The sequence below is a fragment of the Xenopus laevis genome, chromosome 7L (genome assembly GCF_017654675.1).
Source record: "Xenopus laevis strain J_2021 chromosome 7L, Xenopus_laevis_v10.1, whole genome shotgun sequence".
Lineage (NCBI taxonomy): Eukaryota > Metazoa > Chordata > Amphibia > Anura > Pipidae > Xenopus > Xenopus laevis.
The window spans coordinates 12,214,196-12,227,322 of record NC_054383.1 but is presented as its reverse complement, the minus strand read 5'-3'; positions in this window follow the sequence as shown (position 1 = coordinate 12,227,322).

Below are 13,127 nucleotides of genomic sequence, written 5' to 3'. Positions count from 1 at the left end.
ATTATACACGATCCATCAGGTCGCTTTTATTTGTTTTAGAATCCCAGTTTTCCCTGCAGTCTCCACCATATTTGCGGAGTCGGGGGATTTACCGAAGTTTTTGAAGAGAAAAAGCGTAACTATGCAGTTTCCATTGATTTCAATGTACCTTGGTAGATCTGAAATGGAGAGAAGACACTTTCCATCAATGATAATTTGAAATACAGACATGGGATGCGTTGTCCGGAAAGCTCCAAATTACAGAAATTCCATAGACTCCATTTTATCCAAATAGTTCACATTTTTAAAAATGATTTCCTTTTTTTCAGTAGCTTGTACTTGATCCCAACTAAGATATAATTAATCCTTATTGGAGGCAAAACCAGCCTATTGGGTTTGATTAATGTTTACATGATTTTCTAGTAGACTTAAGGTATGAAGACGCAAATTACGGAAAGATTCAGTATCCAGAAAACGCCAAATCCCGAGCATTCTGGATAACAGGTCCCATACCGGTATTATAAAGCCCAAACATTTCAGATGGAATTCAGGATTGCAAAAACATGAATTGCATAACAGATATAGGAAAATTATTTGTAAATCAAGGGCAAACTCTGTAAGGACAATGGTTAGCATTTCTGCCCTGCAGTGCTGGGGTCTTAGGTTCAATTCCAGCCTGGGCACTATAAGCATAGAGTTTGTATGTTCTCTCTGTGCTTGAGTGGGTTCCCTCTGGGTACTCCAGTTTTCTCCAAAAATATCCAGGCAGGTTAACTTGAGCCTAAAACAATTGCCCATACTGTGTGTGTTTGCGTGAATGTGATAGAGTCCTTAGATTGTAAGCTCCACTGGGATAGGACCTGATGTGATTGATGTATAATCTCTATAAAGCACTTATGCTGCTGTTATGTAATTGAAGGCTAATAATAGGAACCTTAATTAACCTTACTGAACTGAGATCTCCGACTTCGACCCTAAGACGATTTTAAACAAATGCAAAGTTTGTGATTGTGAATGTCTTTCTGATGAGCTGCCAGAATATTTGTGCCGTATCTTTATTGTTGATAGGATACAGCGTAACCTTCCTGAATTCTGCATTTATAACATTCAGTGGATAGAAAACGCTCTGTTCCGCGTCCGTTAACCACAATTTATGATTTAAGGAAAGTCTGAATTATTCATGGGATGATGTTCAGTTTCGTCTTGATACAGGTCATTGCCTTCAGACAAAGGTGAAGATGATTAGTAATCTATTCTGCACTCGAGATTATTCAGTCATTTACAAATGGACAATTTGTTTTACGTCGTCACGTCGGAGACTGTTCTTGTAAGTTGTAAAGAGAGACAACGGGGGTCATTTATCAATACTGGACAAATATGCCAGTGGGCAGTAACCCATAGCAACCAATCAAACGGTTGCATTCATTGGTTTACCTGCAGCTGGCTGAAGGAAGCCAGTCACTGATTGGTTGCCATGGATGGTCAAATTTGCCCAGTGTTGAAAAATGAGCCCAACTGTCATTGATAAAATAAGAATCCTATTTGTTCCTGAACAATGTTTGATATTTAGTAAAGCATTTTGAAGAGAAAAACAATTGGAATTTTAAAGAAGTCATCTTCTTACATGTGTAGTAAGGGTCTCCTTTTTTTCTCTCGTAGAGCAACAACAGTATTGTTATGCTTTATGGCTGAGATTCCTGCTATCTTTATATCGGAACACTCAGAGACAATTTGCAATTGGTTTTCATTTTTTTTTATTTGTGTTTTTGTTATTTAGCTTTTTATTCAGCAGCTCTTCAGTTTGCGCGTTCTGCAATGTGGTTGCTAAGATCCAAATTATCCTAGCAACCATGCATTGATGTGAATAAGAGACTGAAATGTGAATAGGAGAGGCCTGAATAGAAAGAGGAGTAATAAAAAGTAACAATATCAATAAATTTGTAGCCTTACAGAGCCTTTGTTTTTAGACGGGGTCAGTGACCCCTGTCTAAAAGCTGTGAAGAGTTCCATAACCATATAAAAGCAGGAGGCTGAAAACCAAGCTCTTATATACAGGTCATGGAACTCCAAGTGTACTTCTAAAATTCTCATATTTTACAATAGAAGTACTTTCTTATAATAGCCAAGTTTCAGCGAGTCATGTGACAGAAATGACATCACGAAGCAGGAATTATAACTGAAGACATCGCTAAGTACTGTTTATATAGTGAATAAAGTCAGTGACTCCCCCCAGTTGAAAGCTGGAAAGAGTCAGAAGAAGAAGGCAAATAATTCCAAAAATATAACAGAAAAAATAAAGACCAATTGAAAAGTGTTAATTGAAAAGAAATTAGCCATCTTAACTAATGCAAGTTAACTTAAAGTTGAACCACTCCTTTAAGCTTTTTCATTTGAATTGTAAAAAAGTTCTCAGTAGTCACAATTTTATGGGACTTGGGAAAGACCCCAGCACTGGGTTGGACCAAACGCTCCCCTGTTAACCCTAATTAACATTTATAAAAAAGCACATCTTGTTTTCCTGACCGAACGCACCATAGCACTACAAAGACCATGACGACGCTTGAAATGACACTTGCTCCTTAGTGCCAGAATTATTTCATAAATAACACCAGTTTCTATTTGGGGTTGAAAATGTTATGGCTAGAAGAAACTCCAAACTGCCTAGCAATTATCCATGTGGCAAAAAAATTAAAATGCTAAAATTCCAAAAATGGCATGATGAAAAAAATCTATGGCTTTATAAGGGGGCTTTCTGCCCCTTCTTGTTACATAGTTAGGTTGAAGAAAGACACGTCCATCAAGTTCAACCATAAGTCTATATAAAACCTGCCCAACTGCCAGTTGATCCTAAGGAAGGCGAAAAAACTCCATTAGAAGTCTCTCCAATGCCTCAGAGGGGAAAAAAATCCTTCCTGACTCCAAAATGGCGTCAGGAAAGAATTTTTTCCCCCTTTCGTTTTATAGTTTAATAAGCCATCCAAAATATTGAAGATTATGATTGTTTATGTCACCAACATATTCAATAGCACCATAGAGCTCCTTAGACAGCTCCGACAAGAACAAGAGGCCAACTTGCTGTTGGGTTTATAAAACTCTCTGCTTCTTACAAAGGCTTCTCAAACCCAAACGGTTATTTAATGAAGACCAAAACCTCCGTAGATGAGCTAATCGTGAACAGCAACAATAATTGATTAAGTTTTGTCTTTATTTCCAACCCGATTTTTTTTTTTTCATTTATTATTGAATTAAACATTTGTCCGATTCCGATTTGTAAATATAAAATGGCAAAGTGTGGTTGAGAAGAAATGAAAAGGATGATGCAGCTTAGTTTTTCCTTTTTTTTTTTATTGAGAGGCTTTGCAACCAGATGCTTTAGTCTGTTCCATGCCTTATTTTGCCAAAATATTTAGTGACTAACGTAAACTGTGAGATTTGAAAGGTTTTTATAGCCTCTGTGGGAACGAATTTCACTCCACAAAACAAAAGTAAACATCTGGTAATGAAGTAGGTTTGTGAATGCCACCCAGGCGGATAAAGTGAAGAAGCTCTGCTGTTTCAGCCGTGGAGTTTAGTGCCGTTCAGTCTCCCTCTCTTGAGCTTTATGATACCCGTTCAACAACAGAAAAAAGTAAATGCGAACAAAAAAAAAAAATGGAACAAATTAAGTTTTTCTACAATTCCTCATTGACAGGTTCTACATTAAGGTACAGGTATAGGATCCCTTATCTGGAAACACGATATCCAGAAAGCTCTGAATTACCGAAAGGCCGTCTCCCATAGACTCCATTTTATCCAAATAATCCAAATTTTTAAAAATGATTTACTTTTTCTGTGTAATAATAAAACAGTAGCTTGTACTTGATCCCAACTTCAGAAAGATGTTCGGAGGGTGGGGGGGTGCTTAATAAAAAAAAAAGTGTCTATCATGAGTCATGAGTCACATGGCCATTGAAGACCACTACAAAAATTTAATTTACCCAAGGAAATGTTGGACAACCTTTTTTTGAGCTGTTACAGTGATTAAAAAATATATTGTGTATACTATAATATAAATATATTTCATATTATTTATATATATATATGTGTATATAATTATATAATCTAAAATATAGTATCCCAACCCCTAGCATGTTTTACCATGGTATGATCGTTTTGAATACCTGTCCCCAAAATTTTTATTTTAAAATGTATTATCTGGACAAATGGATGCAGTAGGCGATCATTATGGGGCAAGAGATTTAGTATCGAGATTTATTAAGTGTAAAAACCATGGAAAACTCTAATAAAAAAAAAACTCTAATGCAAAACTTTTCCAAGTTAAAGGACTCGAGGTCCCATTGAAGTCAATGGGTGCTTTGCTGATCCTATTGTACTTGTTTTATTAGCCATTCAGATTTTTAGAGGTTTTTCAGATTTTTTTTTTGGGCTAGTAATTATCCAAAAACCTGACTTTGTAGCGGCAGATTCATCAATGTTCGGATTTCTGTGAATTTTTTTTACTTTAATGAATATGAATGTACTCAAAACTCGAATGTTATCTTATTTAAGAAAAAACTCTAACATGTAAAATTCCAACAAATTCTAATTTGAATTTACCATTCAAACATTAATAAATCTGCCCCTTAGAAGTTTTAGAGAGATGCAAATTTTTTTTGTACGTTGTTTTGTTCGTATTTTTTATATTCGGGTTTCATGACATTTGTGATTTTTAGAGAGAGTTAAATTGTGGTTCCAAAAGGCTCTAATACCACTAAAATTTGACCTTAAAGTGTTCAGTAGATGGTTTTCCTGTTGGAGCCGCTTGCCTTGGTGTCTGAACTAATAACGCCATAACATGTGAGATAGAAAAAAGACAACAAAGAACTGTCTGAGGAGTAGGGATGCACCGAATCCACTATTTTGGATTCGGCCGAACCCCCGAATCCTTTGCGAAAGATTCGTCCGAATACCGAACTGAATCCAAACCCTAATTTGCATATGCAAATTAGGGGTGGGAAGGGGAAAACATTTTTTACTTCCTTGTTTTCTGAGAAAAAGTCACGTGATTTCTCTCCCCGCCCCTAATTTGCATATGCAAATTCGGATTCGGTTCGGCCTGGCAGAAGGATTCGGCCGAATCCTGCTGAAAAAGGCCGAATCCCGAACAGAATCCTGGATTCGGTGTATCCCTACTGAGGAGGTGAGACAAATATGGACAATGTCAAAGCTACAAGGCCATCTCCAAAGACCTTAACCCCCTGTACACAATGTTATCAAGAAATTTGAGGCACATGGCGCTGTATCCTAAAGAAAATGTGATCCAAGATGGCAGAAGATCTTTAAATTGTTGTGTAAGAATCTTGATCTTTCAGACACAATCAAGATGACCTTAAGACGCAAGGTACAACTGTTTCAATCCATGTCAACTGGAAAAGGGGCTCTATGGTTGCAGACCCAATTCTGACAGCTGTGCCGCCTAGTTGGAGTTTGCCGCAACAAAGCTGAAATCATTTTGGGAAGGTCAAGGTATCTTTGTTTACCAGAATAAAAAAACGAAGCCGTCAAACGCTGTATTGTACCTACTGTCAGGCACGGATAAGGTTCTGAGATATTTCAGGATTGCTTTGATGCCTGAGAAACTGGAGGCCATCGCAAAGTCAGGAGAGTATCTTCATTGTGAAGGAACACTGAATAATTGGTTTTGACAGCTTCAAACATTTTTACAATTTTTTCAAATTGTTTGTCATTTTTTTATTCAAAAACAAATGCAAAGGTGCCAATATATTGAGCCACTGCTGAAAATGGAATCTCAGCCTAAAGACCAATTAGGGTACATTTTGAGTGAACTTGTATTTGCTGTTCTAGATACTCCTGGAAGTTTAGCACAATGACTGATAATATTCTTCTTATATCTGTAACCATTTCTGCGAGGTAAGGAGGAAGGACTCCGGACCAAAAACATCTGGAAATGACTGTTCTATTGTAAGCAAAACCTTGTAACATGATACAGTGGAAGTAAAACAAAAATTGAGCTTTACAAAATGCACAATATCAGGGGGCAGATTTATCAAGGGTCAAATTTCGAAGTAGAAAATGCTTCGAAATTCAACCATCGAATTGGAATACTTCGAATATCGAAGTCAAAGTTTTTTTTACATCGAATTTGGCTATTTGCAGTCCAAGTAAAATCGTTCGATCAAACGATGAAATTCTTCGATCAAACGATTTTTCTTGGCCTTCAAAAAACTTGCTCTAGAAGGTCCCATAGGCTAACATAGCACTTCGGCAGGTTCAATTTGGTGAAGTATTGAAGTCGAAGTTTTTTTAAAGAGACAGTACTTCGATTATCGAATAGTCAAAGTATTTTTACTTCGAATCGAAGTTGTAGTAGCCTATTCGATGGTTGAAGTATCCAACAAATTACTTAGAATTTTTTTACTTTGAAAATTCCCTCGAATTCACTTCGACCCTTGATAAATCTGCCCCAGGTGTTATGGTGAAAAACAGAATGGTAAAAAATAACAAAGAAAACTAATCAAATTAAAAAAAAATAAACCTAAGGAAGAAAAAGAGAACGTAGACAAGTCATGACCATATGAGTGAGCAGAGCAGAGGCAAGAGAACCAAGTCAAAGAGCAAGTTCATCAAAGTCAGAGATTGCATTTTTACCTTGATTTCTAGAATTATCAAACAGAAAAAGACATCAAACTTGATGTTGAAGTGCTTCGGCAAAAGTCAGCGGGAAGTGTATTTTCAAAATTCCTACGTTTTTTTGGAAAAATTTAGATTTTTACAGAGAATGTGATTTACGTATAATTGAGTTTTTGGCAAACTTTTTCCATGATCTGGTTGTATTAAATTATTTTTTTCATAAATAAGCTTTTCCAGTTTTTTTTCAATTTTGGAATAAAAACCACGAAAATAAGCAAATTGAAACATGAATAAATCTGCCTTCCCATAACACCTTTATTGTGCTTTATCAGCTGAATAAAAGATATTTTTCCATGACCTCTGCAATTTGTCTAGTGCCCATACGCTGCATAAGAAACACGGAATCCGTTTCATTTAACGCAAGGAAATGTTTGAGCGAGTCTTTCTTTTATAGCACTCTACAGGAAATCTACTCCTAATTCCCCTTTAAACCTCTCACCCACAGTGCGTTTCTGTGAATTTTACATGAAATCTACATTCTCAATAAATAAGATTTGTCTAATGAGCAAGTTTTGTTTGACAAGTGACTTCCTCAACTTGAAATTCCGGTATATTACTGAGTCGGCTGCACTTGAAGGTCAGAGGTACAGTAAATATCTTCTTTGTCTAACAATGTTTATATTCCTCCAACTGCTGAAATACAAGACTTTGTTTTGTGCTGTGGCAGCAAGAAAATATCCTTTACGCGGAATTGTATTGTAGAGAAACTCTACTGGTTCTTACTGAAAGAAGAACGAAACACTACTATGTATATTTGATGCAGAATAAATCCTAATGAGCCGTATACTTTGATCGGGACGGTTCTCCAATCTCCGTATATATTGCGTTGTACAATTATATTTGATTGTTGGTTATAGGTCAATTTTGATCTCATTCTCAAAGAAAAAAATTTGTAAATTGTTTGAGACTATTTAATGGATATCCAAATTCATAAGAATTATGGAAACACCATAGGTTTCAATACCTACTATGGGGATATAATCTATACCAGGGGTCCCCAACCTTTTTACCCATGAGTCACGTTCAAATGCAGCGTTGGGGAGCAACAAAAGCATGATAAAAGTTCCTGGGGGTGCCAAATAAGGGCTATGATGGGCTATTTGTACCCCCTATGAGGACTGGCAGCCTACAGGAGGCTCTTCTTGGCAGTACACCTGGTTTTATACAACCAAAACTTGCCTCTAAGCCCGGAATTCAAAAATAATCACCTACTTTGAGGCCACTGAGAGCAACATCCAACATGTTGCTTGTGAGCCACTAGTTTGGGATCACTGGTCTATACTATACAGCCCTAAGTGTGACAAAAGCCTACATTTCACTGATGTGGAAATGGTCTGACATTCCACACAGGGTCAGACTGGGACAACGGGTTACCAGAAAAAGCCCAGAGGGCACCTAGGTTCGCTCCCTGCTAACCACTGCCTGTCAGGAACTTGGTCTGCTCCACAGCCTCCTCAACCCCAGTAGCGCCTCCAAGTACGGAGTGGCAGCCCAGTCCAACACTGACCCCACAAGACTCGGGAGATCTGATTGAATTATGGTATCAGAACAGCTGGATATGCTTATATTTTAAAGGACCTTGGACCCCAGACTGGTGCTTCTTGCTTAAAACTGTACCAAAAACTTCTGTGTGAGCACCACATAGTGATCTTCCTCTTCTTCCTTTTTCTGTTGCCTGCGCCCTAGAGCAGGAAGTCCAACTTGAAGAAAAAAGTTGGCTCTTTCACTTTACTACCCACGTTCACCCATCAAGTTCACAACATGGGGCAGAAGCACTGGCCTAGGGTATCAGGTAAACCTTTTTAATCAATAGGGATCACCTAACATTTATAACTTTCCTTCTCCATCGGGTAGTTTCCAACTACTCTTTCCAACTACTTTCCAACTACTACACTTTCCAACCCTCGCTTGACCCCATTAAAAACTATCCAAACCCATCCTTCCTCCTTGAATATGTTGAAGGCGGTCATAGTATCGACAAATACACCTGCAGGTCTATAAAAGCAGAGATGCCCTCTGCTAGAATCCTGAGACCCACCCAAAACTGACAGCGGCAATTTGTTTACTCAAACCATGTACCAGTAGAACCTACATCAAAGACACGAACCGATACCACGGCGCAGATCAAGAATACCAGGCATATTGGTCCGGGTGAGCTCCACTATTAACTTCGTGAGTAGAGTTTTGGATGATATACACCAGTAGAACCTACACCAACTTTTGGAATACCTTCCTCAGAATTTGTTTTCCTTAATGCAATTCATCCAAAACAATCCTTAGGGAAAATTTTAGCAGAAACAACCGACTCAATTTGCTCATAGTCTGTAGAGAGAGATACAATAAACTTGGCAATAAACTTGTAGCAGCATTGATATTCTGGTGGAGTGGAGTCACTATTCTACAGGAAACTCTGAGGGTATCATTTGTATGGATTCACTGGCTTAATAGTCTGTAATTACAGTAGTTTCACAATACATTCGCCCCCACCTCTGATAAAAAATACAATATATAATGATGTAGAGAGGCTACTGGAACATCTCTCTTTCATTCAATTCTGGTTTTACTTGCTCTATCCCAGCATTGCTTACATTCTTCTTCTTGCAATTACCAGCAGTTATGAAACAAAGCATTTAAGATTCAGGTAATTAGTACAATACAGAGCTATATCTTGTTTATCCGTTTCTATGGTGCACAAATACTTGAGATCACAGGGCACAGCCATTATATTATAATCCGACTTGTTATGTATCATTTATAACATCACAGCTCTCACATTGGCGGGGACTTGTCTCATTACCGCTCATCGCACCTTGATGTTTCAGCAAACAAAGACGGCACTTTGATATTCTTTTGTAATATTTCAGATGAGACCTGTTTTCTGCATTTGGGTTTAGCAGATGTTTTAATAAATTTCAGAGCCATTTCAGTAAGGATGTTGGCACAGACTGGAAAGAAAGATTGAATAGTGTGAGCAGGGCTGACATTAGAAATCACGGAGCCCCGTACAACAAAATTTTTGGAGCCCCCTGGGCAAGTCCACCCCAAGCCCTGCCTCAGATCCTGCCCACCCCACACCGCAGTTAAAAGACCACACAGACATCAGCGCTAAAAACAGTGATATATAAAAAGCCATTGATGGTCAGAGCCCCCCTATAAGTTAAAAAAAAACCTGTGGTGCCAGGGTCCCCCATAAAAGTAAAAAAAAAAACATTGGCACCAGGGACCCCCGTTAATGTTTTTTCAAAATCATTGGTGGTAGGGGCCTATAGAGTATTAAAATAATATATTGGTGAATAGGATTTTAAAAAAATAAAAAAAACACACCTTGGTGTTAAGTAGAACTCGTGGCTTCGGCTCTTTTAACAGCTTCAGGATTTCAAGTTTGGCTCCTTTTTGTGACTTTGGGTCTTTTCGCGGCTTCAGGACTTCAAGTTCAGCTCTTTTTGTGACTTTGGGTCCTTTTGTGGTTCCACGAGTTCGGAACTTTGACTTTTCGGCGGTTCAGGACTTCTGAAGAGGCAGCATGGTTTTGGCGTTGCCATGGGGGGCCGGCTATTTTAAAAACTGCAACATAGCCAGGCCCCCCTTTAGGCCCTGGCCGGTACAGTTGTGCCCCCCTGATGGCGGCCCTGAGTGTAACATGTATGAGCGTTGGCTTCAGATTCTGAGCAGGATGATTCACGCTGCTGCGCAGGTCTGATTTGGGAATCCTGCTGGATTCTTCATTCCAACTTTCATTCAAACTTTCATGGACCAATTTGATGAATTCTATAAATTTAAATTAAACTTCTTATAGGCTTGGCCTGCGAGATTTGTTATTCCATATCAGCCAATAGAACAACTAAAGGGTCATTTCTGAAAGCAACCCAGTGTGCAAAGTTCAGTTTTATTTCAGCACAATCCAGCTCCCCCCCACTCCAATTTTCTTAAAAATATGGAGATCCAAATTACAGAAAGATCCCTTATCTGGAAGACCCCAGCATTCTGGGTAACAGGTCCCATACCTTTAATAAATGATTTATTTATATTTATAAAAAATGTATTAATATAGTGCCAATTATTAAGTACAGCGTTCCTGTAATATTACAATAACCAGGGCTCTTATAATCAGTGGAAGAGAATATAACAATGGGACAAGATGCTGAGAATCTATATTTATAAAACAATTTGTTTTATTGAACTTTATTCCTTCTCTTGGTAAAAAACATTCAATAACAAAACCAGGACTAAACGTCGGTAATATCACATTAGACACCATTTCATATAAATACTCCCCCGTTCTCGTTCTTTGTCACACTCCGTACTGGATCCATTATCCCGACAGTGGGTAGATGCGCTGATATTTGTCAGTCAAAATGTCATTTCTTAATGTATTTTTCATATGAACCATGGGCGGGGTATCATTACAAGGCGCCATTCGCTTTCCCTGCACTTTGCCGACCTTGATTCCCATCTAATATTGTGCTCATAATGGAATACAGCCCGCGTTATCTTCAAGGTTACATTTGAATGCACTTCATTTGAGTACGGATGCGGCTATTCATCTTTTCTGTATATTTTTTAGTCAAAAAAGAAAATTATTTTGGAACTACAAAACACATTCTGTACAATCAGGTTAAAATAAAATGAATTAACTGCCTAAGAAAGACCAACCCTAAAATCCTTCTTTAATGAAAGATGAAGGACTGGTCCATTAAATAACGTGAATATAGAGTATTATCCCTTCATATTGTCCCGGATTCGGACAAAATTTGGCCTTTTTCAGCAGCATTCAGATTCGGCGGAATCTTTGTGCATGGCCTAACCAAATCTGAATCCTGATTAGTAAATCAGGGACAAGAAGGAAATCACGTGACTTTTCATCACAACGAGGAAGTAAAAACATTTTTCCCCACTTTTTCCTTTCCCGGCCCTAATTTGCAAATTAGGATGGGATTCGGTATTTGGCCGAATCTTTCACGAAGGATTCGGGGATTTGGCAGAATCCCAAATATTAGATTTTATGCATCTCTAGTATTAATACATATAATGAGCCAAGCTACTACAAACTCTACCCAGCACCCACACACCATGGGGCAGATCCTTCATTGGGTTCTCATTAACCATTGTGAGCTCCATTAAGATCTTTCTCTCTGGTTTTAATACATTTTCTTTTATTGATTGCTTCCTCCCTACATTTGTTATGAACCTGATGATAAATCAAGAGATAAATCTAAGAGATGAACCTTTCAGAAAGTGCTCGGGTTGAACTCGAACTTGTCACCCCATTGCCGTGCTAACCACTAATATAATCGTCAACTGGGTTTGATCAGTATACTACAGGTATTCCCAAACGGAATTACCTGGAAAGGCCTAGCTTGAAGGCCAGAAACGTGCTTTCTAGGTCAGGCAATGACCCAATACACAACCCAATTTAGCCTATCAGCCTGGTTTCTACTTTGATCAGTCAAGTTTGGTACAATCTCAGGAAGAACATATTGTGCCCTGGCTGGCATTGAACCTAAGACTGTAGATCTAGAGTCTTTGATTCCAGCACTATTTACAAGAAGTTTGTATTTTTCTTCCAACGGTTCTGTTGATTTTTACTCTGTTCACCCCCCCCCCACACACACACACATTTCAAAAACATACAGTCAGGTTAACAGGCTCCTGATGAACCAGACTATATATAATAGGTCAGATTAGAGTCCTGCAGCGGGTTGGGTACCCGCGGGTTACCCACAAAAAAAGTGGTTACCCTGCAGGATGAGGGTAGGATTTTCAGATGCGGGTATAGATGTGGGTTGCGGGTCTCATCTGAATTTATTATCTAATTTTATATTGTCTATATTTTAGTCCTTTAGTCCTAAATTTTAACAAAACTTGTTTCTGACCCTGCCCACTTTTGATGATGTCACTTCCGGTTTGCAGCAGCATCACTTCCTGTTTGATGGTGGTCAGCGGGTTGTGGATAAGGTAGTTGTGGGTCCGGGTGGGTAAATATGCAGGGTTGCGGTTCGGGTTGCGGGCTGCGGGTTCGAGTCAGGTCTTAGAAATTGGTTCCGAGCAGGACTCTAGGTCAGATACCATGGAGACAGTGGTGTAACTAGAGTGTGCTGTCCCCCCTGAAAAAAAATCTACAGAGGAGCCCAGCCCCGCCGATCCCCATCCTCCCAACCCGCCCATTTCCCAACTCCGCCCACTCCCCGCCCTGTGCCAACTGGTGCCCTCTTCCCTGACGCAGGTAAGAGGTCTGCTTCCACTATAGTTACACCAAACTATTAACCTGCCTGTAAGGGACGAAACTGAAATACCAGGAGAAAACACATGAACGCACCGGGAGAACATATAGACTGAGCCCTGCCTGGAATTGAACCTAGAACAACAGGGCAGGGTCATAGGTTTGATTCCAGCAAGGGCATTATCTGAGTTTTTACATATCTGTATGTGAGTGTGATAGGGACCTTAGACTGTAAGCT